The following is a 26814-nucleotide window of genomic DNA, read 5'->3' on the forward strand; positions in this document are numbered from 1 at the left end:
ATTGATAAACAAGGTTTTGGAGGTGCGCAGTGTAGATCGTGTGTAGGAGTCTATCCAAATAGAAATGTGATATGAGTTGTGAATGTTTCTTTTGGATCGGTTACAAATAAGAGCTATAGGATTAAAACCCAGCTGCGTTGTTATAAGCGGCAGCCTACGAAATATTTTATCTGGCATTGGCAAATAGAAAATATGTTTTGACATAGTTAGTTCATGTGGTCTATGAAAAGATGTAAAAATAGAACATGATTAAGAAAGCCTTTGAAAAAACGCGTGTGTTTTTACCATGATCTTTCAGAGCAGTTATTGGTAATACAGTTTTTAACATGTTTTGGGGGTTCTATCTCCCTCAATTCTCAAAAGGGGCAGGAATATCTTATTTGGTTTCTGAACCCGGCAGTGTTCGGCAGCCCCATAGAAGATGAACAGTACTGGCTGTGCATGTGTGGTGTGCTCTGTTCATTCCGTGGGCAATTTTAGAGAAAAGGTTGTCTTGGGTAATTAATCTCTCACATAATGGTAGACCGTGTTTACAGCACTTTTTTTTTTTTTTTTTTTTAAAGTATTTATTTATTAAATTTTTTTGCATAAAAGAAACAAACAGCACAATAAAGTGCACCACACAATCAGTGTTTCTGTACGTCCATATGTCAACTCCATCACTATGACAGGACTAAGATAACATAAAGGCAATCAGTCACATAAGGAAGGAGCATCCCAAGTACCATCCAGAGAAGCCCCACACCAAAAGACAAGCATACATTCACTCTACCACACATCCCAATGACACCGACCCCCCCCCCCCCCGCAAAAACCAATATCCTAGCATAAAGAAGTAAATGGACCACCCCAGATAGAGCTACCGACACATCTAGTAAAAGCCATGGAGTCCACACGTTGTCAAATTTCTTCAAGCACCTGCGACTCTTATACAGAGCTTGGTACAATGGGACATATTTAGTTACCATATTCAGCCAGCAAGACAAAGGGGGAGGGGAAATATACTTCCACATCAGCACAACCACCTTACGGGCACAGAATAGCAAAAAACGGAGCAATATAAGTCTGTGAACCAGATACCACCTCATTGAGGGCTCCCAACAAGCACACCACCGGGGTAATAGGAAGGGGAAATCTAGATTATCTGCCAAAAACCCCATCACCTCCCTCCAAAAAGAGGCTATAACAGGACACTCCCAAATCGCATGCAGAAAGGTACCTACCTCCACCGAACAGCGAAAACATAAGTCAGACGGGGAAACCCCTATACGCTTCAGCTTAGCAGGGGTATAATATAACCTCAAAACATACAGAGACTGAATCAACATGTCCCTACTACTCACCACCATGGAGTAATATGAGCCCTCAACTTCCTTCCACTGGCACATGGACAGATCAGGAATATCAGCCACCCACTTATGATAAGCATTGGAGAACGGGCTAGGCCCAAGTGTCTGAAGGAGAGCATAGGACTGAGTAAGGGGTTTAGTGAGATCCGTGGTGCCCAGGAGAATCTCAACATCAGAAGACACAGGAGTAAACGTCAGGGAGCCAAATTCCGCTTGAACCACATGCTTAAGCTGAAGATACCTATAAAATGCATTTCCAGGGATACCTTAACGTTCTTTCATTTCCACAAAGGATAGGAAAACCTGATCCTCTCGGAACAAATTACAAATTTGACTACATGAGAAACCCAGAAACTGGCCTCCTGTAACCCATGTAGGTGAGGTAAATGAACATTCTCCCCACAAGGGTGCCCTAGGAGACGCCAACCATTGCGGAAATTTGTTCGACACCACGGACCACACTTTAGCTATAGTTTGCAGGGGAAGAGGATAAGAGGAATGAGAATGGTACCTGTATAGTAAGTAAGAGCTTCCTAGGAGCCCATAAGCGCTCCAGCCAAGGCAGTCATCGAGTTCGACAGATCCAGGTCAATCCACCGTGCTGCATAGACCAACTGAGAGACAAGAAAATAGTTATAGACATCGGGAGCAGCTAAACCAACATGCCTGAAGGAGAGCCCGACAGTCTGGGTGACTTTCCCTGCCAATAGAGGGATCCCAGAGCACCACACAGTTTATTAAAATATTTCCTAGGGGGAACCACGGGAGTGAAAATGGAAGAGCTAAAGGAATTTAGCTAGGTAAATCATTAAAAAAAATATTTATCCTTCCAGCGAGGGAGAGAGGCCCAGGCATGCAACCTATCTACTGTGGAAGTCAGGAGTGGGTCCAAATTCAGGGACATATATTCCGCCATAGATGTAGTAACTGCTACCCCAAAAAAAAAAAATCGAAAACGGGAGACCACCTGAACCCCCTCTGGTAGAGAAGAGGGAAGTGGAATATCAGATGAGAATACCATGAGAGAGGTTTTATCCCAATTTACCCGCACGCTGGAAACAGAGCTAAACCTATCTAGCAGGTCAATCAGAGAAACAAGAGAACCCCCTGTATCTGCTAAATATACTTGTGTGTCATCTGTGTAAGGAGAAACCTTCTCCACAATGGATCCCCTGGGAATGCCACAGATTGTGGGATCTCTACGTTTGGCCGCTGCCAAGGGCTCAATCGCCAGCGCAAAGAGGACGGGAGATAGGAGACACCCCTGCCTTGTCCCTCGACCCAGGAGAAAGGAGGCAGAAACATCTAAGTTAGTACGAATACGAGCCCTGGGGCAATCATACAACTAGTGGACCCAGGCACAAAACCTAGGGCCAAACCCAATCACGCCCAGGACCTCCCAGAGGTATGACCACAGTACTGAATCAAAAGCTTTATAGACATTGAAATCTCCTATAAATAGAATGGGGTCAGGGGAAAAAGACAAAAGGCCCTCTTGTACATGGAGTTAAGCCCCCAGACATTCCAGCTAATAACTTTTAAGGTCCCCATCACTGGACACAACCAAATATAGGAACAGTAGGAAGCAAAGGAAGGCCACACACCACAAAAAGACAAACTGGGCACGAACACTTAACAGGAAAACAAAAGCAACAGAGCATAATCAGAACAATCCCATTAATTCCCTGTCTAACACTAAACGGGATATAGTAACTGCTATCCCCTAACACTATGCAGACCTATACCCAAAAAATACAACTACTGCGAGGTGTCCACACAACGCTACGCAAACTAAAAAAGGAACTAAAATCTAACTCCCTGCCGCTATCTAACTCTGGCGGGAAGAGTTATGAGCAGGGCAGTCCATGACAATTCAGTCCGGAGGTCTGACGTGAGGTGCTGCATCCACCCAGTGAAGTGCGTCCAGTGGAGAAGTGAAGAATTTAGTCGAAGTCCCATCTACCACTCGCAGGTGAGCAGGATGGAGCATGGAATAGCGGTAACCTTTGGCACAAAGCTTCGACCGGACCTAGGTAAATCGCACCCTTTGCTTGAGGAGTTCCACATTGAAGTCCGGATAGAAGCTCTGCTCCCCTCATAAATAACTTCTCCCTTAACTCTGACAGCTCACAGAATAGCATCTCTATCTTTGAAATGGAGAAGCTTGGCCAGAAAAGGACGTGTGGGACCCCTGGGAGGAGGAGGTCTGGCCGGGACTCTGTGTGCTCATTCAACTGAGAAGTATGGTGATAAAGTGTCCACTGGAAGGAGTTCTTTGAGCTAAATTTCAAGAGCACTGGATCCTTCCACTCCACTTTTTCGGGAAGGCCCACCAGGCGGATATTGTTATGCCACAGCCGATTCTCCATATCATCCAACAGACCCAGAACTCCCGTCACCTGGCGCTGCAGTGAGTCCACCCTGTCCGGCAATAGATGAAGTGTCCTCCACCGCAGACACTCTACGCTCTACTTCCTTAGTGCGCTAACATGTCTTCTGGGTCTCATGGCGCAAAATAACAAATTCTTGCCACAGTTCATCAACTTTCGTCACAATGATGGATTGACAAGAAGTAAAGGCAGTCAACAGTTTGGAAAACCACTGATCCAAAGCAGCTGCATCATAAGCAGGTCTTTTAGAGGATAGGCTCTGTGGAGAAGTCTGAGAACCGTCCAGCAAGGATAAAGGTGGAACGGAAGAGGCACCCCCATGTCCGTCCGGATGTCTGGAAAACTGGCTTGGCACTTTTGCTAAAAAAAAAACACAACTTATGGTATGGATAGTAGGTACCAAAACCTTACAACGATATAGAACTCTTGGTGATGAGAATTGAGTTTCAAGCACCACTTAGTTTAAACACCATTCGAGTTAGGTTAAAACATAGCTTTTACTGATATTAGTAAAAAAATAATAATAAGGGGTACACACATAAATTGGGGGCATAAGGAAAAAAGGGGTACAGGTGAAACCCTATTCTTAACGTCCCTAATCAATTCTACTCCTAATATAAGTGTGGAAATAGAAAAAGAACAATATAAAGGGGGTAGTACAATACAATCTTAAAATTGTGGTAGGTCTCTTTTACCTACGCGTTTCGCCCTCCTTAATGAAGGGGGGACTCATCAGGGATAAGAGAACCACATAACACAAATGATATAGATGGGTGTACCTAATAAGACATATACAATAAAGTAATCAATAGTATGATAAAGGGTGACAGAAATTAGCAGGCGTCTCAGAGAGGAAGTCTGTGTCAGTCTTAGTCAGAGATCTGTCTTTGAAGATATGGTCAAATTGACATAATAGATGATACAGATATAGCGAGCATATATATCCAATAAGTGATAATGATACACATCCACTATAGAAATTGATGGCTTCAGAGGGTATTACACAAATAATAGCCTGTACTGTGTTGCACAATACAGGCTATTATTTGTGTAATACCCTCTGAAGCCATCAATTTCTATAGTGGATGTGTAACTGGAGTGTTGCATTGAACATGTGTGTGTGTATGTATGCGTATATATATATAATATATATATATAATTATACCGTATTTATAATGTATACCCCGATACACCCCCAGGAAAGGCAGGGGGAGAGAGGCCGTCGCTGCCCGCTTCTCTCCCCCAGCCTGGGGGAGGCAACGGGCAGCGGTGCCGGCAATGGGTGCCGCTGCCCCTTCTCTCCCCCTGGCTGTCGGCGCCGCTTCTCTCCCCCTGGCTATCAGCGCCGGCAATTTTACACACAAATACACAAATGTATATATGTATTGAGGTAAGGAGACAGCGTTATGAAGTCCAGTGATTTATTCACACTTCAGCATACAAAACAGTCTTTAAACTCAGACCAAAAGGAAAACACAAAGTCCACCTGAATTTCCTTGGTGTTTGTTCACACCAGAGTTCGTGCCGTGCGGCACTCAGCAAGACTTTTCCTAACCTCCAGCAAGGCTGTTTCGCAGCTTCCACTCTTAGGGCTTCCAGAGGAAAGAACTCCAGACACAGCTTCCACATGCACTGTGAGCTGCAAATGGGCAAATCCCCCCCCCCCCCCCCCCCCCCCGCAGCTGGTGAAACAGCCTCACTTTAAGGTCAGCAAAAGCCGGCCTGGATTGTGGGGAATGACCCCCACCCTGCACTTGGTCATTCCCGGTAAGAGCCGTCCCAGAATAGCCTTAAAGCCATACTACAACTTCGTGTCAGAATGCCTCGCAGTACAGACACTGAAAAATATCGGCTCTTACCTCACCAAAGCCAGGAGCTTTGACACATAGTGTCCATCGACCACCATACCTTTCACCTTCTCACAATATGTGTGTGTGTGTGTGTGTGTGTATATATATATATATATATATATATATATATATATATATATATATGCGCAGCAGGATTGTGTGTGTGTGTGTATATATATATGTATATGTATATGTGTGTGTAATATATAAAACATGCAAATAGATTCTGTTTTTGTATTTTATCACAACTATAATTTCCTCTGGAAAACCATTAAATCTAAACTGTGTAGTTAAATCCTCCTGGCCTGGCTGGTAGAGCATGTTGTGCTGAGGCCTGTGCGACGTGGTCACATGATCCTAGGCCCTCTCCAATATTCCCGTTTGGTGACCCACTTACTGCAAAGGAATAGGCGGCACTGTTTCTGTTAACTTCAGCTGCCTGCACGGGTGAAACAGCCTAGTGGTGCTGATATATTGCTGTATAAAGCTGCCATGATCAGAACGGCTATGGTTAATAGAAGAGGAGGGAGGGAAGAAGAGGATGCCTTTCATTGGCTGACTATTTTAGGTAATAGCGGCTATTGCTTGGTGTGATGCTGATAATACTTTGAATAGAGATTCCCGTGGAGGATGCTGTACTGTATTCTAGATGAGAAAAGGGAGAATCGATGGTGATAGATGTATTTTCCTGTTTGCGCTTGTAGATTTGTAATATTAATAACATAAGTATATTATCACTTACATATATCATGTTTGTTTGCAGAATTGTAGATGCATGCAATTTTTTTATTTTCCCATTTTTGTTTTTCTAAGGAATTCCAGTTAAGCTTCTTGCTAAGCTACTGGAATCTGCTGTAACAGAAAATAAAAGGAACAGGTGTAAGCGTGTTCACTGTCATTGATGCCAGCAGCACAGAGGAGCTGGTTTGTGTGTCTGTCAGCTCGTGGGATATCAGCATTATCATTAGCATAGCTGTCAGTTGCTTCTGCCTCAGGGACTGCAGTCCTGGGCCAGAACGCTGCTCTCTGAAGCCATCTTTATTTAGCCTGCTTTCCCCTAGCAGAACAATCTTTATGGCAAATCAGGAAGCCACGCTGACCAATCACAGTGCAGAGATTTGGGAATGCTCGTAAGTTGTCATGAAAACAAAGAATTTGCTTCAGCCTTGATATGCTAGTGTAATGCCTTTGATTTGCTCTGTCAACTCGTATGCAGCTTATCCAGGGAAACTTTGTACGTATAGCCGTCTATTATGTGTTTTTAATTCTTTTTTATTTTATAGGCGATGTGTTTTGAATGTGTTTTTTCTTTCACTGTGTGTAAGTGACATCTGTATGCTCCTGTCGGAAAAAGACTTGTCAGTAATATGACACAATGTTATGTAAATAATGGACATTTTCTAGTTCCCTCATGCAATTATGGTCCTGATTATTGATTGTTGAGTTCCGTTTCAGTTGAAACAATCGATAAAGGCAATCTGATGAGCCGAGCCTGGGAGTCATCTGGTAAACTGTGACAGAACGTGCACACGCAAATGCTTACTGTCTGATATTGTGCTGTGCCAGCTGTAGATGTACAGGTAAGGCAAAAAAAAAAAAAATGTATACTACTAAGGCCCAAAAAAAGGTGTATAGATGTTGCTGTATGTATGTGCGTTTCTTTGTGCAATTCTTCTTTCAAAAGGGAGAGTGAATGTGTGGATCTGTTTTGCTATTAATTTTAGTTAAACATTTCTAGATGCTCTGTAAATTCAGCTTGGTTCTACCACAGGGACTGTTTGACATTGAGACTGTTCAGTCATTTGGTAGTGTGTGTGTGTGTGTGTGTATGTGTGTGTGTATATATAATTTTTTTTTTTCTACTAACCAATGACTAAGCTCTAGATGTTTTGGAAAAATTGGATTTTACTGATGAAATCTTGATAGGGGCTAGTTGCAGCTTGCACAATTGGAGCGCCGATAGGACGGAAATGATGGCAGATAGGAACTCTCTGCCTGTCCTAACAACTGATTTGCCACAGGTATCCCGATCATCTTCATTGAGCTACTGGCATTTGATTTTTGGAATGTTAGACATCCCTGATCAGTGATGTCCAGCATTAGCCATGGGTCCTGGCTGCTAATAGCAGCCGGTACTGAATTGGTATAAAGTGAGCTCAGCTCCTGAGCTTGCGTCATAGACCTGCTGCATGGCTACAGCGCAGCCCGGCCCCTCCAGCGTACGTCCCACTGTTGCTTCTCCCAGCAGTGCCGGGCTGCGCTGTACAGAAGCTGACAATCAGCAGAAACATTGGAGCTAAGCCTGTTACTCTTCCTAGCAAAATATTTATTGTGCTATCCTAATTCCCAGAAACATCTTTCTTCCTCTGCCCGTGTCACCAATTGCATGTAACCGATTTAAATGATTTTTGTGGCCGGCCAATATGGAATAAATGTGGCTGCCTCATCAGATAACTGTTAAAGGGGATGTCCAGGGACAAAATTTTGCTGCTAATTACTTCCCAATCTTGGTGTCAAAACAAGAGTGGCCACTCAGACGGTAACTGGATGAAGCAGGTAACTGCCGCAACCATTGACTCACTTAGTGGCCACCTCTGAAGGTGCACTGGATTTTGTGTAATGTGTAACCACGCCTGACAAAAAAGCCAGTATGGCTTTGAAACGCGTTGCATGGATCCTTTTGTGTGCAATAAATTTACCTATATATACTTCTTGTGGCAGCGCGATTCATCTCCTTTTCTTGGATCTCCTTTTATCGTCATTGTATTGAAGGAATTCTGAGCCTTTGGGGTTGAGTAATTGACATCACTAGGGAGTGTAACTTTAGCTTCTTGTTTATAGTAATTACAGAGGACTTATCTGTTCTCCTGACATGTCAGTCTTAGAAAATACACATCTTCCTTGTAAAATAAAGTTTGCACTGTCTTTTCTATTCTTTCACCTGGAAATGAATACCTTGACATGTGTCAACTGCTAACAACATATTAGCATAGGATTGATAATGCTCAATTACTATATTAATACATTTCCATAAGGAATAACAGAGGAAAGACTCAGCACAGTGTAAGAAAATATACAGGAGAAGGTTGTGTTATTTCAGTAAATGGCTGTTTACACACAGTATTCTTGGCCTTATTTTCAGGCTTATTTTGAGCAGTTTTTATGTTTACACGCAGTTTTTGTTAGCTGTTTTTAAGCCATTTACAGATCAACTAATGGCCCAACATACCGTGTGAGAACATAGCCATAGTGTCCCTCCAGTTATGTAGAAAAATGATATTTCAGGACTTTGCACAATAATTTCTAATTGAATTCTACAGGACTCTTTTAATACATGTAGCAGGACAGTGGTTACAATTATTTATATTATGTGTAAGTACGGATAGGTTCATATCTGCGTCATAGCTCCATTTGGGACTCCTTCTCTGACGGAACAAACTGAGCGTTACTGTCTGTCAGATAACAGACACCAATGGGTCCTGTTGGATTCTATTAACTTCAAAGGGATTATCCAGCATTGTTTTTTTTTCCCCCATTCTTCCCAGGCTGCAACAACAAGAATATTAAGCTTTAACTTACCTCACACTGCTCCCCCAATGCTGTCAATATCAGTCTCCCCTCCTTCAGCCTCTGTCTTCTTCCGCATTCTGGGGCCTGACACGTCACACTTCACTAAGCTTAATGCTGAGCTTTTTTTCCCCAAATTTCCTTATTTTTTTTTTATTTATTTTTTTTTTCCACAAGCTTTCTGGTCTCTTCTGACCCTTATAACACTCTTTTATTTTGTTGTATACGGGGCTGTATGAGAAGTCCTATTTTTATGCAGTGATATATCATTTTTACCTGTACCATTTTTGATTGGATGTTATCATAACTTTTTCTAATTTTCTTTTTTTTTCTTTCTGGTATATGAAGTGACATGGACTCTAGTATTTTTATACATTTATGCCATTGACCGTGTGGTTTAATTAACATTATATTTTAATAGTTCGGACATTTCTGCATGCGGCGATACCAAAGATTTGTTTATTTTTATAGCCTAGCTCCTGAGCGTGCTTTATACAGTAAGAGCGGGTGATGGGCATACATTTTCATTTGGTGTTGTTTATTAGCAGAATTTGAGTGTAGAAAAAAATTATTACTTTTATTATTATTATTATTTTTTCTTTACTTATGTTGTACTTAATCAATGCATTCTGCTAAAGGAGCTCCCTAAGCGGAATGCTAACATAGATTTGTGAACTTGGCCTAATTGACGTGATGCTGATGGAAAAATTATTATTGTGCATATTTCTGCACTATTGTTTTTTATATAATTGGATGTACACTTTAACCCCTTAAAGGACCAAGCCTATTTCCACCTTAAGGACCAGAGTGTTTTTTGCACATCTGACCACTGTCACTTTAAGCATTAATAACTCTGGCATGCTTTTACTTATGAATCTGATTCCGAGATTTTTTTTTTTTGTGTGACATATTCTACTTTAACAGAGTGGTAAATTTTCGCCGATACTTGCATAATTTCTTGGTGAAAAATCCAAAAATTTCATAAAAAATTAGAAAATTTTGCATTTTTCTAACTTTAATGCTCTCTGCTTGTTAGGAAAATAGACATACCAAATAAATTATATATTGATTCACATATACAATATGTCTACTTCATGTTTTCTAACAAAAGAGAGCAATATGGGGGGGCTCACCGCAATACAATATATAGATGTGGGTGCAACTCAGTGCAATACATCATATTACCAAAAAACAGCTGCCACTGGAAACAAGATGCACTCCACTAGATTTACAACAATATCTTTATTAGTACAAAACCACAGATCAAGTTAACAGACATATTAAAACCATTTAAAAGGCTCCTGAAGAGCCACAACACAGCCTCAGAGCAGGGCCATGACCTCCTGCTCCGGGTAAATGACCCCGTCCTACTGAAGATGTAATATAAATAAATGGTGTCAGCTCAGTGTGGCTACACAAGACAAAATTAGGGCACAGTAAAAACCACAATAATGTAGCATAAGGAATGTTTCTATCTAGAATGCAATGATAGCCTATAATACTGCCCTATTGCCAATATACAATAGCACACGTAAATGTACTCCACATGGGCCAACGACACAGATGCTGCGACAGAGGACGGGGTCAGTAAACCCCACGCGTTCCGTCGCAAAGCGACTTCCTCAGGGGTATTTATTTTTATACAAAAATGCTAGGTTTCCCCCAAATTTTACATGGGGTAATATGAGAAAATGCCCCCCAAAATTTGTAACCCCATCTCTTCTGAGTATGGAAATACCCCATGTGTGGATGTCAAGTGCACTGCGGGCGCACTACAATGCTCAGAAGAGAAGGAGTCACGTTTGCAAATTTTGCTGAAATGGGGGGGGGGGGGGAGGAGTGTCGCATTTAGGAAGTGTGTGGGGGTGTATGTGCTTGGTGTATACTTTATATAACGGTGTGTGATTATAAGTCACACACCGTTATACTAAAAAAAAAGCTACGGACAAAAATTAGGGTGGCAAATCACAGCGCTCTGAACCCCTAATAGGTCTAACACAAAGGACCTCTGGATGGAGGGTAATTTGGTCCGTTTTTTTTATTTTTTATTTTATTTTTTTTTATTTTATTTCTTACTCCTACCTGTCCCTGCAGACAAAACTCACCCTGAACTACTGGACACAGGCGGATAGTTCTTCAGCCCTGAGGGGCTCAGATCTCAGCAATGGGGGGGGGGGGTCCCTGGCTCTTTTTCACAGCTCTGCCCGCTGACTGAACGCGGTGGGCGAGCAGAGCTGAGAGAAGGGGACATTAACTGGATCGCCACCTCCCCCTAGCTACAGGAGGTGATTGGCAGTGTGTACTACACCGCCAATCACCTTCTAACTCCGAGTCATCGGGTCACCTTTGACCCGTATGACCGGAATTGCCGCAAAACGCCAGGACCCCCTAGGCATTGTAACGTTGTCACAATGATTTCAGCAGGCATCCCGGTCCCCTGAAATTCCCACTGGCATAAAGGTACGCCCTTGGTCCTTAAGTTCCGGGGCGTCAGGGCATACCTGTATGCCCGAGGTCCCTAAGTGGTTAAAGGGAGCCAGTCGCACATAAAAAATACAGTCTAATCTGCAGGCAGCGTATTATAGAACAGGAGGAACTGATCAAATTCACATATAGTTTTGTGGGAAAAGTTCCAGGATGGAGTGTAATTTATTCATGTAAAGCTATACTTACTATTTGCTAAGTAGTCATGAGGGCGATTCTACTAATTGACAGTTATTTGAGAGCTGTCAGTCCCTCAGTGATTGATGGTTATTTTAGAGATGTCAGTCACTGAGTAGGACTGCCTACATGACTACTCAGTCCAAAATAAGCAGCGATTTTTTTTTTTCATGAATCATGAAAGACAAAAAATGGTCTCAAACAAGTCCCTTACACTAAATTTTTATATGCTGTTGTGATAAGCTGTAAAATGAAGCTACATGTGAGCGGACAGGTACGTTCCCTTTGGATTCCATGGGGATAGAAGTTCACTTCAGGTGTTTTTATTTATTTATTTATTTTTTAATTTAATTTAATTTCTTTAAGGCATAAAATCAACATTTTAAATTTAATGTTAAAATCTGACTGAAAACATAGCTAGATGCAGAGATTGTATACTTTTCTGAGGCTGGGTTCCCACATAGAATTTTGATCAGTATTTTAAGCCAAATTATAAAGTAAAACTATAATTGAAAGCGTTGCATCTTTTTATTTTATTTTATTTTTTCTGTTTTTCATCCACTTTTGCTTTTGGCTAAAATACTGACCAAGTTATTAGGAGTAAACCCAGCCTAAAATTGATCACAAGTAAACCTTGATTTATAAATCCTGTTGACGACCATCCCATTTTGGTACATTGAATTAGTGGCCAAAACCTGTCACACGTGTCTCTTATATTAGACAAGAAAAACATATCTGCTTTTGTATTGTCAATAGGCTTGGTCTGGAAGAAAGCAGTCATTTTTTTTTTCTATACTTAATTTTTTTTCTCTAAAACTATTTGGAGTAGGGACACACGTGCCGTATTTAGCTGCAAATTTTCTGCATCTGGTTTTAATACCTATTGACTTGAATGGGTAGCAAAAAAGCAGCAACAAAATACAGCACATGTGACCCTACCCTTAAAGGCCATCACACACATAAGAAAAGTATTCACCAAAACAAACTATTTTAAAGGTGTACTCTGCCCCTAGACCTCTTGTCCCCTATAGAAAGGATAGGGGTGAGATGTCTGATCCCGGGGGTCTGGCCGCTGGGACCCCCTGCAATCTCCTTCCCGACATTCTGAACATTTTACGTTCAGAACGCCAGGTTCGTCCGGCAGTGGTTGAGAGGCATCATTCAATTACGGAATTTTTTTTCTTCTTACTATCCACCCAGTTTTGATAGCTGCGGCCGGCGATGCTGAGTGCAGTATGAGTCACCGTCCCCAGGAAGCGGGAAGAAGCCCATCACTGGAGGACCAAGACACCAATAACAGGGGGAACGTGGGAACGTGAAGTACATTTTTTTTTTTTTTTTTACTTTTTGTAGCTCGGGCACAAGGGGTTATAAAAAATGTGTACCACAGATCTCCTTTAATGGCCTGAACAATGTCAGTTACTATGTTTGAGTCTTTTTCCTAATGTATATGTGACTCTGACCCTAAAGCACAGTTTCTTGTGCTTTAGGGTCAGAGTGTAAACACCCATCAGGGATGTGGGAATCCTATCGCCCGACGCCCGGGACAAGTAGTTTTGGGCGCCGGGCAGGTGAATTTTTCATATTTAGCCCTGTATCGGGCTGGCAGGGCCGGACGGACTTCGGAACCGCGTTCAGGGTGTATGGGGGGGGGGGGCGCGCGGTGGCCCCTAGCTGATTTCAGTAGCCGGGGGACGCTGCTCAGAGAACCCACCCTGGGCCCCAGTCTGTCCTCCTTCATACACAGAAATCCTAAGCCCCGTGCAGTGCAGTCTGTCCTCCTCACACACAGAAATCCTCCCCGTGCAGTGCAGTCTGTCCTCCTCACACACAGAAATCCTCCCCGTGCAGTGCAGTCTGTCCTCCTCACACACAGTAGTCATTATCGAGGTCAGGAGCTGTGCACAGACGTCCTCCCCCCCACTCTGTGTTTTCCCTGTGCAAACTTGCAGCCTCTCCGTGGTAGAGTAGATCCTGTGGAGACAGATCAGGGGGAGGGCAGGGGGATGGAGCTGTGTGCGGGGGAGGGGAGGAGCTGTGTACGGAGCTTAGTTCGTCCTCGCTCTCCCCCTGCTTCTTGTGTAATGTAGAAGCAAGTGAGTGTGAAGCTAAGGTGAGGAGGCTGAGCATGCAGGCGGCGGGAAGGGTGGTTGTATATGTATGTAATGTATAATTGGGGGGGGGGGGGGGTGTGTATCAGCAGCAGGTGTATATATGGTTTGAATGTATGTGTGATGTGTGTATGATGTCTGTGTATGTATGATGTGTGTATGATGTATGATGGGGAAGCAGCGGCGGGTGTATGTATGATGTATGTATGTAATGTATAATATAGGGGGCAGTGGCCGGTGTATGTATATGTATGATGTATGTATATACTGTATAATATAGGGGGCAGTGGCGGGTGTATGTATGATGTGTCTATGTATGATGTATGTATATACTGTATAATATAGGGGGCAGTGGCCAGTGTATGTATGTATGTATGTATGATGTATGTCTATACTGTATAATATAGGGGTCAGTGGCCGGTGTATGTATGTATGATGTATGTATGTAATTATGATATAGGGGGCAGTGGCCAGTGTATGTATGATGTGTCTATGTATGATGTATGTATGTAATAATGATATAGGGGGCAGTGGCCGGTGTATGTATATGTGTATGCATGTATGTTTTGTACAGGGGCGGACTGACAAGTGCTGCCGCCAGTTGTGCGATCTAATTTTTTTTTTTTTTTTTTTTTTTTTTTTTTAGTGTCTTCTGGACACCCGCACTAAATTGCACCCCCAGAATCCCACCACTTCATACTCACCCGCCGACCAAGAGCCCCATGGATGCACGCAAACACACCCGAACCAAAACTACAACTCCCAGCATGTTGCACCATAACCTATACTGTAGAACTATAATGTGTAACATGCTGGGAGTTGTAGTTTTGGTTCGGGTCAGCTGCAGAGCCATAGGCTGCATCTGGGTATGCTGGGTGTTGTAGTTACTAACTGTAATTCCCAGTATTCCTTGACACAGCCTATGGCTCTGCAGCTGACACAAACCAAAACTACAACTCCCAGCATGTTACACAATAACCTTAACTGTACTACTATACAGTGCAACATGCTGCAACACCCACACAACCATAGGCTGTATCAGGGCATGCTGGGTGTTGTAGTTATCTACTAACTAAATGCAACTTCCAGCATTTTCTGACACCTAAATTAGAGTAAATAAAATGCAGCATATAAACTGGAGAAGCAGAACAACCCCCCCCCCCCCGCCCCGTAACACAGTTCTGTTCACTGTTATCCGATCAAAAGACTCCGTGTAGAAGTCCCTATGAGGACTGAAAAATAGTGCTGAAAATATTTTAAGAAGTGCGTATATATGTGAATAAGCCCCTTTCCTAATAAAACTTCTGATAATAAATGGTTCCGGTAAAAGCTACAGATCACGGCACATAAGATTACCCTCATACATCCCTGTATATGGAGAAATTGGAGTTATAGGGGTCAGATGGGGGGCGTAAAAGGAGCTATCTACAGCCCTCCCGCCGCTAATATTCTGGTATTCTGCGATCACCGTGGCCGCTATTAAACCATTAGATCACCGCTGTCTAAGTTGACAGCAGTGTCTAAAGGGATCTTATATCCATCCCTGGTGGTCTAGTGGGGGGATCGTACTATTTTGGTTGAAATAATTTCATCTACCAGGACAAGTGGATTTTCTTGAGGGACAAGTAGATTGTGTTCAGCTTTAGTCCCTTGGACAAGTAGTTTTTTTTTTTTCAAATTTCCACACCCCTGCACATCCTCATGTATCTAAACAGCTGTAGTTAAAGGGGTACTCCGATGCTTACACATCTTAGGGGATAAGATGCCTGATCGCGGGAGTCCCGCAGCTCCGGGGACTGATTACAAACGGGGTGCCCCGTGCATGATCCCCGGCGTCCCCAGCTGCGGGACTCCCGCGATCAGGCATCTTATCCCCTATACTTTGGATAGGGGATAAGATGTGTAAGCACCGGAGTACCCCTTTAAGTTGTGTGGTATTACAACCTCTGTTCACTTCAGTGGAACTGAGCTGCAATACCACACATATACTGAGGACAAGAGTGGTGGTGTTACTGCTGTGTTTTTCTAATCCTTCATAACCCCCTTGAACTTTGTTGTTAACATTCTGGGAAGTACATAGTGATAGATCACATACAGCCTTGTCTGAAGGGAGTCTATAGATGTCAGCAAATTTTACACACTGGTATGAAATGTTTAAAGATGATTCATAGGTTTCTGAGAAAATGCCATAAACACTCATACTTAGAATATTTTTACAGCATATTTTCCACGTAGACTTCACATATAGTTTAATAGTAATATTTTCCATTTCATTCAATCAGTCATTCATTTCAAAGGATGCCCTTAGACCTCTTTAGGAACAGGAAAGCCCTTTCCATAGGTTGTGTGTGATACTGAAGCCCAGCTAAATGCATTCCAATGGAGTGGAGCTGCAATTGCAGACACAAACCACGGACCCTTGTGGCACGATTTCTAGGAACAAAGCAGCCATGTGTATTATGTAGCCTTTTGCATCCCCTTGGGGACTCAGGGTTTTTTCCATTTTTGCACTTTCGTTTTTTTCCTCCTCACCTTTTAAAAATAACCCCTTCAATTTTGCACCTACAGACCCATTTGATGTGTTATTTTTTTGCGCCACCAATTCTTCTTTGTAAGGACATCAGTCATTTTACCCAAAAATCTACAGTGAAACCCAAAAAAAAAAATCATTGTGCGAGGAAATAGAAGAAAAAAAGCAATTTTGTTATTTTGGGGGCTTCAGTTTCTATACAGTGCATTTTTCGGTAAAAATGACACCTTATCTTCTGTAGGTCCATACGATTAAAATGATACCCTACTTATATAGGTTTGATTTTGTCGCACTTCTGAAACAAATTATAACTACATGCAGGAAAATGTATACGTTTTAAAATGTCATCTTTTGACCCCTATAACTTTTATTTTTTTATTTTTCTGCGCACGGGGCGCCGTGATCTGAATTTTTTTATCGGTATCCTTTTAGTTTTGATGGGACTTTTTGATTGCTTTTTATCCATTTTTTATGTATAAAAAGTTACCAAATTGACCTCGCAGTTTAATTCATCAATATATTTTCATTCGTTCATTCTTTCTGAATTTCTGTCCTGGAAACATCTGGAACATAAATTCCTCCGTGTGCACAGTGCAGCAGAATCCTGTTGAGTTCAACGGGATTTTCTGAGCAGACATTCCATGTGGAATTCAGCACAGAAAATTCTGATGTGTAAACATGACCTTAAGTCCATAGACTTTCTATGGACTCTCTGAATTTGTACACTGCTGCGAGCAGAGCTGAGAGGTGACACAAACAGGCACAGAACTCAGCTGATCGGTCATTTTAGTGATTTAGCACCTGCATCCCCACCAATTAAAACTTCTGAGATGTCTAAGTTTTTTTTCTAAACTTTAGATACCCTTAAAGAGAAGTCCTGACATAGTTTAGTCATTTAAAGTGCAGTAATGGCTTCTGCAGACTTGTCACCAATATTATAAAAATAGCTTTTAATTAGCGGAATGTTTGGAGTGTGATCAGACAATATTCCAATGATTCGGTAGGTAATTATAGACTCTCAGCAGGACACGATCAATGCTGACTGTGCATGTATACAGTAATACAGAAGCCACTCCACTGTGTGCATGCATACTGCAGCCACCAAAAAGGTTAGCCCACTGTAGACATCTATGGTATAATTACGGGATATGTCATACATTTCCTGGGTGGTCACCCTACTTTATCAGATCAGTTTCTTTCGGTCATGCTCATAGACTTACACTGTAAAGGGCAACATGTCTCCATTTCATCCCCTCCTTTATGGTACTGGCTTAATGTATTGAGGTAAGAAGCAGGGCTATAACATGAAGGTTGCAGCAGCACTCTTGGTAAAACATGGAGGCTCTTAGCACACTTTTTTGATCAAAACTTATCCACTACACCAGTTTTGCTAAGTCTCCCCCAATGTATTTTTACATATAATTAAGCTGATTTTGTAATAAAAGTGAATCTTATAATTCAACCATATGTCTGATATATATGCAGTTACACAGGTGATCATTAGTAGAATATCAGGATAGTAACTCTTAATGACTTAATATGACCATTGGGGTTGGGGAGGGGGTTCAGCTGCTAAAATTGTAGTAGCATCAGAGAAGGGGTTTTTGAAACATTAAAGGGGTTAGGTGACTTTACTAATTACCTGTCAGCCAGTAATGGACATGCTTTACAAGGATCCGCGCTTGTGTCCATGGTAAATAGCAATGTCCTGTGTCCTATATGAAGTTGCTGGCTTGTTTGTGTGAACTAGCTATTTCCTGTATTTGTGTCCTTCCACAAACTACAATCCCCAGTATTCATTGTTTCAAGATTAAAGGTGACTTCTCTCCCTACCACACATCAACCACCCCACCCATTGCAGCACAGCTAGGCTCCCTTCTATGCATGCTGTGCTTGAAACTACAATTCCCTGCAACCCTGTGGAGAATGATCTCCCTCCCACCAGCTGCTGCTCCACCCATTGAAGCACAGGCACGTGCCCTTTCAATGCCTGACTAGTGATGCATTGTCTTGCACTGCAACCTGGGAAAGGCCCGAGACAACACTCATTTTGTATGCTGTTAAAATTGAACATCTGGGGCAAATATCACTTATAAATTGCAAGTCCAAATATAGGTACAGACACTATATTATGAACTACACTTACTTTACAGCTCCTGTAGTGCAGGCAAATAAAAAAAATCCTGGAATACCCCTTTTTAATATTGCTTAGCAAACCTTACTCATCTAGTTCCTGACTGAATGAAGACAGCAGGAAAAGTGGCAATGTATTATGGGTGTAGTTTTGACCTGGATGACTCCAGCAGCAGTCTGCATGGAAGAGAACATTGGTGTTCCACCACCCCGTGGTTTGAAGAACGCATGGGGGCCTTGTGTAGTTGTATTCATTGTACACAGTAAATGCAAGCCTTCAATGGAGATATATAGGGTATTAGAAAAATGCAGAAATGATTACATAGTATGGAGTACAGCAGTTACATGAGCGCGGAGCTGACTTTATTACTTATCTAAAATGCCATAAAAAGCCTTCCTGGTTTGGTAAGGGGGGGCTTTAATTAGGAGAAGCAGGAACAGGTTGGGAGGGGGTGATAGAGAAGAAATTAGGAAGAAGCTGGAACAAATGTATTTAGTCTTTCTTTCTACTCTCCACAGAATTCCAGTTGAGTGCCTAGTCTTATAGTTACACTATGTTATGATTTCATATGTGCTTGTAGCCATGAGTGGTATAGCCAAGCCCTCATTCAACCAACCATTATTTTCACAGATTTAATTGGCCGATTTTATATTTTTTTTGATCAACTAATCTGATGATAAAAAAAAAATAAAAAAATTGTGGAGATCATTTCTAAGTTATACGAGGAAGGGTGTGAATGAGTGATCTGTACCGAAAGGTGGAAGGAAGTCACTGTGGGACCAACTGTGTTTCAGAGGTTGGGAAGAAGTTAATTAACCCGTACAGGACCCAGGTTGTATGGATACACCCTGTGTACCTGGGTCTCAAGGACCCAGGACGTACCTGTACGCCTGTGGGAATTCCGGTTCCCGCCGGGCGGGACTGGACCAGGATGACTGCTGATGTCGATAAGCAGGCACCCGCGCAAATGCCCAAGGGAGGGTCATCAGACCCCCCCCATGTCGGCGATCGCGGCAATTCGCAAGTGAATTCACTCTTGCGATGTGCGCGATTCCGGGTCATTACAGGTCTATGGTGACCCGGAGTATAAGGGGGATCGCGGTTGTCCAAGACACCGACTATCCCCCTGAAGGGATAGGAGTGAGGTGGCAGGGGTGCCACCCCTCCTATCCTTGCTATTGGTCGTATAGACGCGACGACCATTAGCAGATGGGGGGGGGGGGTGGGTTGGGTTACTTTCGTTTTTCCCGATCTGCCCACCCACAATAGGCGGGGCAGGACGGGGAAACCGTCAGGGACCGGCGCCTAAGGTCACTTACCGATCTGCGGAGGCTGCGGGCGACAGTGATCTGCGGGCGGCGATGTCATGCGGCTGGCTCCTTGGATCCTACGGAAGCCGGTGAGTTGCCTAGCAACATCTGGAGGGATACTGTAGCCCTCCAGATGTTGCAAAACGACAACTACCAGCATGCCCAGGCAGCTATTGGGCATGTTGGGAGTTGTAGTTTTGCAACAGCTGGAGTTCTACAATTTAGAGACCACTGCACAGTGATCTCCAAACTGTGGCCCTCTAGATCTTGCAAAACTTCAACTCCTAGCATGCCCACACAGCAATTTGCTGTCTGTGCATTCTGGGATTTGTAGTTTTGCAACATCTGGAGGGCCACAGTTTGGGCATTCTGGGACCAGTGCACAGTGATCTCCAAACAGCTGTCTCGGCATGCTGGGAGTTGTAGTTGCATACCTCCAGCTGTTGCATAACTACATCTCCCAGCATGCCCTTTGGCGATCAGTACATGCTGGGAGTTGTAGTTTTGCAACAGCTGGAGACACACTAGTTGGAAAATGCTGAGTTAGGTAACAGAACCTAACTGAAGGTTTTCCAACCAGTGTGCCCCCAGCTGTTGCAAAACTTCAACTCCCAGCATGCACGGTCTGTCAGTATATGCTGGGAGTTGTAATTTTGAAACAGCTGGAGGTTTACAGGGTACATTCACACGGGCAGGTTTACAGTAAGTTTCCTGCTTGAAGTTTTTCACCGCAGCGCAAACTCCTAGCGGGAAACTCACCGTAACTGGCCAGTGCGAATGTACCCTAAAAGCACTACACTACACTAACACATAATAAAGGTTAAAGGGTAAAACTCTACATATACACCCCCTTACACTGTCTCCCCCCCCCCCCCCCCCCCAATAAAAATGAAAAATGTATTGTATGGCAGTGTTTCCAAAACGGAGCCTCCAGCTGTTGCAAAAAAAAACTCCCAGCATTTCCGGACAGCCACTGACTCTCCAGGCATGCTGGGAGTTTAGCAACAGCTGTAGGCACCCTGTTTGGGAATCACTGGCGTAGAATACCCTTATGTCCACCCCTATGCTATCCCTATGCAGTCCTCATATGCGCATGGCGCTCTCTCACTTCGAAGCCCTGTCATATTTCAAGGAAACTGTGTTTAAAGCCACATATGGGGTATTTCTGTACTCGGGAGAAGTTGCACTGCAAATTTTGGGGGGGCTTTTTCTCCTTTTACCCCTTATGAAAAGGAAAAGTTGGGGGCTACACCAGCTTGTTAGTGTAAAAAAAAAAAAAAAAAAATCTTTACACTAACATGCTGGTGTTGCCCCATACCTTTTTATTTTCACAAGCGTTAAAAGGAAAAAAAAAGATCCAAAATTTTCAACGCAATTGCTCCTGAGTACGGAAATACCCCATATGTGGGCGTAAAATGCTCTGCGGACGCACAACAAGGCTCAGGAGTGAGAGTGCACTATGTACATTTGAGGCCTAAATTGGTGATTTGCACAGGGGTGGTTGATTTTACAGCAGTTCTGACATAAACGCAAAAAAAGAAATACCCACATGTGACCCCATTTTGGAAACTGCACTCCTCACGGAACGTAACAAGGGGTATAGTGAGCCTTAAAGGGGTATTCCAGGAAAAAACTTTTTTTTATATATCAACTGGCTCCAGAAAGTTAAACAGATTTGTAAATTACTTCTATTAAAAAAATCTTAATCCTTCCAGTACTTATGAGCTTCTGAAGTTAAGGTTGTTCTTTTCTGTCTGAGTTCTCTGATGACACCTGTCTCGGGAAACGCCCAGTTTAGAAGAGGTTTGCTATGGGAATTTGCTTCTAAACTGGGCGTTTCCCGAGACACGTGTCATCAGAGAACTCTTAGACAGAAAAGAACAACCTTAACTTCAGAAGCTCATAAGTACTGGAAGGATTAAGATTTTTTATTAGAAGTAATTTACAAATATGTTTAACTTTCTGGAGCCAGTTGATATATAAAAAAAAGTTTTTTCCTGGATAACCCCTTTAACACCCCACAGGTGTTTAATAAAAATTCTTCAAAGTTGAATAGAAAATTGAAAAAAAAGTCACTAAAATGCTGGTGTTATCCTAAATTTTTTTCTTTTTCACAAGGGAAAATAGGAAAAAAGCAGTTTGTCGGTTGTATAAAGTAGTTTGTCATTTGTATAATACATGGACTTTCTTTCCCTTTTCTGGCCAATCAGAGCACCTAATCCCCTCTGCTTTGCCATGACATAGTACTCGGAAATGTGTTCTGGACTGAACAGGCTAACTGAAGGGATGTGGAAGAAAAAGGGGTTACTTATACACTTAATTTGCAAGGTGCTATTAGGGCAGAAAGAAACAGCATCAGGATAACCACAAGTAAAAGGTGTCACTAAGCTGCTGCTGCTTAAAGGGACTGAAAGAGCAAGGTCGGACAACCCCTCTAAGGGGGGAGATTACACTGCAGCACTGTGGACATACAGCAGTTGATGATCTGGTATTTATTCCAGGGACAATTGCCCTTACCTATATGGGTGGGAGAGATTAGAAGAATCCCTTGATTACCCTTTGAGAAACAATGTGGATCAGCTTGCAGGTACACAGCCCACGCTTTCTCAGGCTTCCTCTCCTGCACAGAGCATATGCTTGCTAAACCTGCTTCCACTTCCTTTAATTTGTCCTAATATAGCTGTTACTGGAGACAAAGTTCCCCTGACAACAGGCAGTGGACAGTAGATTGAAGATACCTAGTGGGCAAGATTTTAAGTGTTTTTTTTCTTGACAGTGCCCATTTTTAGAGTACCTGTCACTAAATAAACTTTTCTAAGCCAACTCAGGCTATGTTCCCTAACTACTCCTAACACTCCTCCCACCCTTAGAAAACATTCCAGAGCTTAAAGTTCTGTATCATACCTTTCTTCTTGCTCACATAGGGAAATCTCACAGCAGGAGAAAGTGAGATTTTGAGGTCTTCTATTCATCACAGTGCTGCAACCATGTAAGGGGGGAAGTGGTCCCCCAGCAGGCTTTAGTTATGTCATGACTGCTGGGGGACCACTTCCACCCTTACATGGTTGCAGCACTGTGATGAATAGAAGACCTCAAAATCTCAGAGTTTAGTCTCCTGCCATTACAAGCAGGAGACCAAAATCTGACATTTTGACCAGATGGAATGTGTTCTGGCCAAGAAGAGAGACCCCTGGGGGCCATAAGTATACAGCAAAAAAAACCTAACAAAACATTTTTTTTTTTAAATGAAGCCAAATACAAAAGTTAGTTATTTGGCATAAGGAATCAAATATTAAAAATCATGTTTAATGAGTGCCCATTTAAAATAGGGGCCATTTGGTGCCTCATTTAGCATTGGTTTGTTTGGGTGAATAGGTCTACATAATTGAAGGATTTACTATAGAACTGCACACACTATCCACAAGTTTCACTACTCTGAAATCCTCAGTGACGAACGCTCCTAGACTACTCATGTTTGTTTTGAGTTGTGAGTTTTCATTGTCATCCCTCTTTGTCAGTCTTACATCATTGCATTAGTTATTTATAAACCTTCACACTGACAGGGGGATTTGTAATGAGTTATGTAATAGAACAGGTTGATGTATTTGTGGGATTCTCTTTTATTTCTGGACTGCCCTTTTGGCAGCTTGTCATGAAACTAAAGATAAGAGTTCTCGGAGCTGACTTCCGCATAATCTGATTTTTCTTTTCTTTTGCAACAATGAATCTTTTGTATTTCCTCAACTAATCCTTTAACTTTGCATCTTGAATTAAACATATTTTTCAGTTTCCTTACTGGTGGGTATTTTTACTGATTGTAGGGGTAGATTTTAGGCAATTAAAGGTGTGTAATCTGGAACTTTTAACATAAGCTGGTGAATATAACTTTGTTTTATTCTATTTATTTAATCATGATTTTTTTTAAGCCTATATCATTTGGGGTACCGTATATACTCGAGTATAAGCCGACCCGAGTATAAGCCGAGACCCCTAATTTCAACCCAAAATCCCAGGAAAAGTTATTGACTCGAGTATAAGCCTAGGGTGGGAAATACCTCATCCCCCCATGTAATCATCCAGACCCGTCATTAACATCCTCATCATCATCCCCTTGTCATCATCCCACACATCCCCCCCCTTCATCATCCCCTTATCATCCCACACATCCCCCCTTCATCATCCCCTTATCATCCCACACATCCCCCCTTCATCATCCCCTTGTCATCATCCCACACATCCCCCCTTCATCATCCCCTTGTCATCATCCCACACATCCCCCCTTCATCATCCCCTTATCATCCCACACATCCCCCCTTCATCATCCCCTTGTAATCATCCCACACCCCCCCCTTCATCATCCCCACCCCCCTTCATCATCCCCACACCCCCCCTTCATCATCCTCTTCTCATCATTCGCCCTCAGTGGTCTTCAACCTGCGGACCTCCAGAGGTTTCAAAACTACAACTCCCAGCAAGCCCGGGCAGCCATCGGCTGTCCGGGCTTGCTGGGAGTTGTAGTTTTGAAACCTCCGGAGGTCCGCAGGTTGAAGACCACTGCGGCCTTCAACATCATCCAGCCCCCTCTCACCCCCTTTAGTTCTGAGTACTCACCTCCGCTCGGCGCTGGTCCGGTCCTGCAGGGCTGTCCGGAGAGGAGGTGGTCCGGAGAGGAGGTGGTCCGGTGAGGAGGTGGTCCGGGCTGCTATCTTCACCGGGAGCGCCTCTTCTCCGCGCTTCCGGCCCGGAATAGAGGCGTTGCCTTGACAATGACGCAGAAGTACGTTGGCAATGAACGCACCTCTGCGTCGTTGTCACGGTAACGTGACTATTCTGAGGCCGGGCCCGAAGCGCTTAGAAGAGGCCTCCCCGGTGAAGATAGCAGCCCGGAACCACTATCCCACCGGACCACCTCCTCTCCGGACAGTCCTGCAGCACCGGACCAGCGCCGAGCGGAGGTGAGTATTCAGAACTAAAGGGGGTGAGAGGGGGCTGGATGATGTTGAAGGCCGCAGTGGTCTTCAACCTGCGGGCCTCCGGAGGTTTCAAAACTACAACTCCCAGCAAGCCCGGACAGCCGATGGCTGCCCGGGCTTGCTGGGAGATGTAGTTTTGAAACCTCTGGAAGTCCGCAGGTTGAAGACCACTGCGGGTGGGGGAGTTCACTCGAGTATAAGCCGAGGGGGGTGTTTTCAGCACGAAAAATCGTGCTGAAAAACTCGGCTTATACTCGAGTATATACGGTAAATGTCTTTTGGGTTCAAGACAAAACTTTTCTAGCTTTTCTAGTCTCCTTTTTACATTTTTAAAATATCTAGCAAAAATGTAGATGGAGTTGTTGCAACTAAATGGCTTCCTTAAAAAGAGTAAATAACTAAAATTAGCCATACAGTATGTTCACATGAGACAGCTATGCTGCAGTTTGGACTTGTGTGCAGAAAGTTTACCATGTATTGTTATTGCAGCTATGTAGCTTTGATTTCTAAAAATCCGAGTAAAAAATCAACATAACGTCTGCATGTATATTGGCTGACTTTAAAATCCATGGTAGGTCAATTTATGCTGCTCAATTATTGCAGAATTTCCGTATAAATCCACATCTGCTGTGGATCGGCAACAAAATCTTAAAATTTCCCTGGATAAAACATTTACATAAACCCACCCCAAATCTGAAACGAAGTCTGTACAATCTTGGACATATTTGCCAGTGTAGAAATACAGCAACATTTTTTTTTTTCTGTGGAAAATCTGCAGATTTCCTGATTGTGTCCATAATATGGCCTAAAGTCCAAGCCTGACGGATTTCATAAGGTACGTTCACACACTAATAAACTTTCAGCGGGTTCCCATTCACTAAAAAATGTCCATGGAAAATCAGCGATAGCTGTAGATTAGCAAATTGCTGGCTGACCCATTAAAGTGAATGGCAGTTAAGCATCTCAGCGGATTGGCCGAAGCAGGAATTCCACCGTAAGTTATTTAATGTGTGAACATGCCCATACAGAGTTTTTTTCTTCTTCTGTTGGATTCTGTATAAATATTTCAGAAATCTTTATTGCATGCCCCATCAGATGCTGTATTTACAGAGATATTCTGACAGCCTAAAAGGGGTAATACAGCAAAAAGTAACTTATCTCCTGTCATTAGGGTAGGTGATAAGTGTCAGATTGGGGAGGCCCGACCGCTTGGACACCTCACAATCTCCTTTACGAGCCACGGCTCTCTGAGAGGAGCGCGTGTTGGGGTCGGCATGTGCTCCATTAATTTCTATGGAAGCGCTGGAGATGCTCAAGTGAAGCACTCGGTTTTCTTCTGCACTCCTATAGAGAATGAACGAAGTGATCTCAGCACGCACTCCTCTGAGAGCCGGAGCCCATTTAGGAGATCGTGGGGGGTCCTAGCGGTCGGACCCCAGAGATCTGACACTTATCCCCTATCCTGTGGGTATTTACATTTTAGCAGCATTACCCCTTTTATGTTATATTGAATGTCCCCATTAACTTAGTCATGGCCGTAAATGTTGGAACCCATGAAATTTTTCTAGAAAATGAAATATTTTTCACAGAAAAGAATTGCAGTAACACATGTTTTGCTATGCACATATTTATTCCCTTTGTGTGTATTGAAACTAAACAAAAAAAAGGGTGGAAAAAAGCTAATTGGACAAAATGTCACACCAAACTCCAAAAATGTTCTGGGCAAAATTATTGGCACCCTTAACTTAATATTTGGTTGCACACTGAAAAAATAACTGAAATCAGTCGCTTCCTATAACCATCAATAAGCTTCTTACACCTCTCAGCCGGAATGTTGGACCACTCTTCCTTTGCAAACTGCTCCAGGTCTCTCTTATTGCAAGGGCGCCTTTTCCCAACAGCAATTTTAAGATCTCTCCACAGGTGTTCAATGGAATTT

General features: G+C 43.0%; 1 protein-coding gene across 7 annotated transcripts in view; it reads left to right on the forward strand.

The window, feature by feature from the left end:
• The window catches only part of USP54 (ubiquitin specific peptidase 54), a 163195-nt gene that overhangs the window by 5326 nt on the left and 131055 nt on the right, over positions 1–26814 (forward strand). For 5 of the 7 annotated variants that reach the window (XM_056530669.1, XM_056530678.1, XM_056530672.1 and 2 more), the window contains exon 2: positions 7045–7169. The exons of 1 other annotated variant lie outside the window; for it this stretch is intronic. The gene's annotated coding sequence lies outside the window, so the exon portion shown is untranslated. Of the gene's footprint in view, positions 1–6308; positions 6720–7044; positions 7170–26814 lie in introns of those variants that run through there. One more of the 7 variants, XM_056530670.1, reaches the window with a different exon arrangement.

The sequence above is a fragment of the Hyla sarda genome, chromosome 7, assembly GCF_029499605.1.
Source record: "Hyla sarda isolate aHylSar1 chromosome 7, aHylSar1.hap1, whole genome shotgun sequence".
Classification (NCBI taxonomy): Eukaryota; Metazoa; Chordata; class Amphibia; order Anura; family Hylidae; genus Hyla; species Hyla sarda.